Consider the following 5,404-nt stretch of genomic DNA (forward strand, 5'->3'; position numbering starts at 1 on the left):
CTGGGCCATTATTTTAATTTTAATTGTGAGACTTGGTCTCACTGTGTCACCCTGGCTGGAGTGCAGTGGCACAATCATAGCTCTCTATAACCTTGAACTCCTGGGCTCAAGTGATCCTCCTGCCTCAGCCTCCTGAGTAGGTAGTACTACAGGTGTGAACCACAATGCCCAGCTAATTTTTTTTTAACATTTTGTTTCTATAGAAATGGGATCTTGTTATGTTGCCCAGGCTAGTCTCAAATGCCTGGCCTCAAGCAATCATCCTACGTTGGCCTCCCAAAGGATTGGGATTACAGGAGTGAGCCACCGTGCCTGTCCTAGATGATTTATTTTTGAAGCAAGTCTGAGGACCACTGCCTAACACAGTGCATGCATGGTAGACATTCACAGAAGTATTGGTTGGAGCTTCAATATTTCATTTATCAATGAAAGAAATGTAGATGCTTTATTTTAAACTATTGAATAGTTTTCTTTATAAAAATTCTTAGAAACAAGGGTGCATATTAATTTGTTCTTGTAAAAGAAATAAAATGGAAGAATACTGTGGTAATATTTTACTCCTTCAGGAATACTGAATTCAAAGGTGAATACTGTCTGTAAAAGAAACACAAAATTTACTGATTTGTTAAAAGGTTGTTTTAAAAGGAGCTATAAATAGTTTGAATTCCAATTAATGTTTCATAACATAAAAGGGTGGTTAATCTCTAAAAGGAAAAACATTAAGGCTAATTGGATTTTTAAATCTGAAAAGCCCACAGGGAAAGGCTTTTCTTGATTAAAAAATTTAAACTCATTTTACAGCACACATTTTGGTCAGGGTTAGGAAAGGGTAATTAACTTCCCATGGAAGATTCACTAATTACCATCAGAGCAAAATCAAGTTAAGCAAGCCCTAAACTTAGAAGAAATGCAAAAATATTTATTATCAGGTGCAGCAAAATCTAACACTGTGAATACTAGGATAGTATTTAATATTTATGCCTAAATTATATTTTAAGATAGCTCCCACAAATTTCTTGTGTTTCATGAATATTATTAAGTTGGCTATCTTAGGTTTAGGCTCATTAAGCTTTATAAAAGTCTTTAAGATTGTAAAATTTAATAAGCACAGTCACTATAGCATGGGTTTTATAAAAAGCAGTAATAAAATCTTCAGTTTTAAATAATTAATGTTCATTATGCAGACTGGTCTAGTGCCACATTGCCTCAAAATTCAATATGCTGAATTAGTTTCAAAAACCTCAAAACACTTTATAAACATTTTGAAGCTTTTTACATCCATAATGGAAAGAATATTACATTTTTAGAGTTATTTTCACTGGAAAATATATGTAGAAATCAGTTAAAATCTGTATATTAGCTAAATAATTACAAATAGTTTTCAACAAAACTTATTTTGTTACTTACATTCTAAATAGATAAGAGCCTGTAGCCCAATATTACCTAACTCTTGTTGACTGGAAAGGGGACAAACTGCTATTTTAAATGCTTTTCACAATTTTTTGTAAGAATGGAGACTGAGATTTGTCACTGAGGGGCTTCTGTCCTTTTCTCTACTGAGTGGGAGGAAAAGGACTAATTCAGATGGGTTCAGAATTTTGGGAAAGCACTTCAAATGCCAATGCGTCGGACTGCAATGATTAACCATTCTGTTTAATGACTTAAAAGGAAAGCTTCAATCAGGGCCTGTGAGTATTAACATGTTAACTCAGAGAGGAGACCTTGATTTGAGGAGAACATCTCCAACAACGTGGCAGGCCAATTCCCTATTATATTCTTAAGTTTTAAAATAAACTCTGTTAATGGCTTCTGTCTGGGGGATTGAAAAGAAGGAATGGGTCTATGTTTGAAAGCAAAGTGACCTGCAGAAAGTTGGAGGCACATTGAAGATTGGAGGTATTAAGAAGTCTGGAGTGATACGATTGGAACAAGGACTAACAAGTAAGCATCAGAGCTCTTCGGAAATTTGGAGAAGGCAAGTGGCCTTATGCAGTCATGTGAGATGGGGACAGAGTTCACTTTTCAAGTGTTGGGTTCCCAAGGGGGAAATCTGTTGCAACCTGTGCCATAGTCTGTAGGAAGGACTTGGGAGTCAATATCACTTAGAAATCACAGCTCATTGCAGAGGAAAACCAGACACATGATAGAAAATGGCCCTGTCCAGAAATGAGAAAAAATTACAGGAACTGGAATTAAAAGAGCATCTGTCCAATGCAAACACATTAAAAGCCCTTTTGTGGTACTACTTAGTCTCTCAAACTTTGGCTCCTTCACTAGCTCCTCCCGTGAGTATCTGGGCATATGAAGTAGATAGGTTCATGGTATGCCTAGTGTCCAGTGAGGCAGGGTTGGGAAGTTCCTGGCCCTGCAGATTTGACTAACTTCTGCTACTGTCATCTGCAGCCCATGGACATTTGGCCCATTCTTCTTAGCTGTCAGGACCTGGAGATCTCTCTCCATCTATGACTCACCTGAAGACTGGTTGTCACTATATTCATTTCAGACCTAGTTTTCCACCTTGAAATCTATGTTGCTGGACATACCCCAGCTACAGAAGCCCCTTTTGATAATCCTCCACCTTCACCACCACACTTTTAGTACTCCTGAGACCATTAAAGCCACCCAGAAACCCAGAACACCTGGGAAAGGAGCAGCAAGAAAATGAGAATCCTGGCATTCACCTTTCTCCACTTCTTTTATTTGTAATAATAAATACAGACTATATATATTTTTCTGAGATACATTTTAATAAATTATTTTATAGAATTGAAATGTTTTACTACATGTTAATATGGTTAACATGGACCTCAAAAATGCTAATTTTAGTTCTCATAGCATATGCAAAAGCCCACATTCCACTAACAGAGAAATGAAGTAAGTTGTGTGTGCAATGTAAATAGCTTTGGGCACTACTCCCCTGCCTGAGTGGGAAAAAGGTCGTTGACACTATTATGCTCTGTAGGAGAAATGGGAAATTTGCAATCATTGTTTTATCCATTATTGCCTTTGAAAAGAAACAGAGAATTAAATATTATAATGAAAATTCACTGAAAACGAATACTCCCCAAGCATTAAGAAATTAAGTGGATAAATGACTTTGAATCTATAATTTCACTTTCAAGACCCAACAATACATACATAACTATACAGTCAATTATAATATATACATGCTCTCCAAAGATTGGCAACGCACTTGTATAATGCAATTTCACTCTAAAAAAATGCTTTTGATTAACTTTTCCAGTTATTGTACTACAACAACTAAAGTTGCATAAACTACCTAAACCAATTTTCTCAGAGACTTTGAACATAAGCAAGATTAATATTACAAAAAAATTAACATGTACATTAAGAAAGTACAATGTGGTAGCATTCTAAAATGTGAAATTCTAACATAAATCAAAATAATTTCCTTTTCATATGAAAATAAGTAAAAAAAAATACAGATATACCAAACTGATTCAGAAACAACTAAAATATATCTTGCTTCACATATTGGGTCAATATACTATCAGCTTATTGGATGCTTTATTATATGACAGGCACTCTGCCAACTGCTGGGCCCAGAAATGCTGAAGATGTGTCCTTATCCCTAAGAGTTTCTAGTTAAATGAGGAAGACAGACATATAAAGAAATATTTATACTACAATATGATACTCATTAATGGAGGACTGTACTCTGAGTTATTTCAGCAATCTTGTTACCCTTGAGACCATCAGCACAATTTGTTGAGCTAGTTAGACTTTTATGGTTGGGAATGTCAAAGTTAGTGAGATGAACAAAACTATCTGACTCATAGACTTATTTAATTATAGTCTTGTTTTATGAAAATATCATGCTCTATCCAAATAGACTAGCTGCACAAATCTCCAAATTTAGATTGTTATTGTCATAAGGCTGGTCAGTATTGATTTGTGAGCCTATTGTCCTCTCATTCACCACCAAGGGTGTGACTGCTTTGGTTTCTATTTTTTGTATAGTTTCTGGAGTTTTCTTTAGTGTTTTTAAAAGTCTTCAAACCATATCTAATGACAAATTGTTTGACTTAATAACATTTGGCTTCATAATTCCTCTCCCAGAAAATATGGTTGTGATTATGTTGATGGGCATGAGTAGGAGAAGGGAGACACAGCAGGACTCCAGTCCAAATGGGATATATAAGATTTAAAGAGCTAAATGAGGGAATGACATGTCTGAATTATCAAGCACACTGAGAACAGACAGGGAGGCAAGGTCCATACAAGAAACAGATTCTGCAACACTGGTCAGGCGCAATCCACCATAAAATCAATAGAGCTAGGTAGGATAGATTGTCTGAGGTAATTGTACAAGAAGATACATAACATCAGCTATTGTGGGAGATGTTAAAGTGCCAAGCATTTGAACAAGAATAAAAATGAGGTCTTGATTTTGGAGGAATGGAAGACATGGTATTGGTTCAAACACTTAAATGACTGGCATGTGAAGACAGCGACCTAGGACCAAGGCCTGGAAGTTATTACAGGGAGGCAGACTTGTTTTCAGTGTTAGGAAGAATTTTCTATTAGAACTGTTCAAACGTGGAGATAGTGATTCTTAACCACTGAAAACACCAATTTAGAAATTGAAAAAACAAAAACTGCATGTCAGGGTGTTTTACAATTTAAAGGAAATTTCTATAGCAGGCTTGGAAGCTGCATTAGCTTCCAAGGTTATTTTCAAATTTGAATGAGTCTATGAGTTAGAAGAGTTATCTTTTGGTAAATGTATAATAGTATTTCCCTGTGATTGAATTCCCCATTTTGACATTAAATTTGATCAAGCATCAGTCATTGAATATATTTTATAAACACTTCTAGATGTTTAAGACATATTCTTTCACATTATATAATATTTAAGTAAAATTACTACCTTTGCCAGTATAAATACTATGCAGAAAAATAATAATTTAGGAGAAAATTGTAGGTACTGATCTTTCAGTTTCTACTCATTATAAAATGAACATACCTCTATGGCAAATCAAAGGAAAAATCCCAACTAGCAGCTCACTGTAAATGTCAGCACCATTTACAAATTTTCCTAATTAAAAAATTTATCTTGAATAAATATATAGTTCCAAAAATGGTGTAGTTTTAAGACTCAGTTTCTATTGAAAAATCGTGAGTATCAAGAACCACTGAATCAAGTTATTCACAATGCCTAAAATGCTAAATAAGTTGGAGGAGAAAACATATATCAGAAATGATGGAGATTGAGATGTGTAATAGAATGTAGAAATCTTTGGTCATGCTCTTTCATATAGGAAATTATTGAGCTAATGATCTTCCATATGCCACAGTTTTGGGTAACTGGTTTCATTCTAAAGTATGACTATAAAGTTGTTTCTTACACTGGACAGAAATACGCTCCCTATAATTTTCAGCC

The sequence above is a fragment of the Macaca nemestrina genome, chromosome 12, assembly GCF_043159975.1.
Source record: "Macaca nemestrina isolate mMacNem1 chromosome 12, mMacNem.hap1, whole genome shotgun sequence".
NCBI classification, from domain to species: Eukaryota; Metazoa; Chordata; class Mammalia; order Primates; family Cercopithecidae; genus Macaca; species Macaca nemestrina.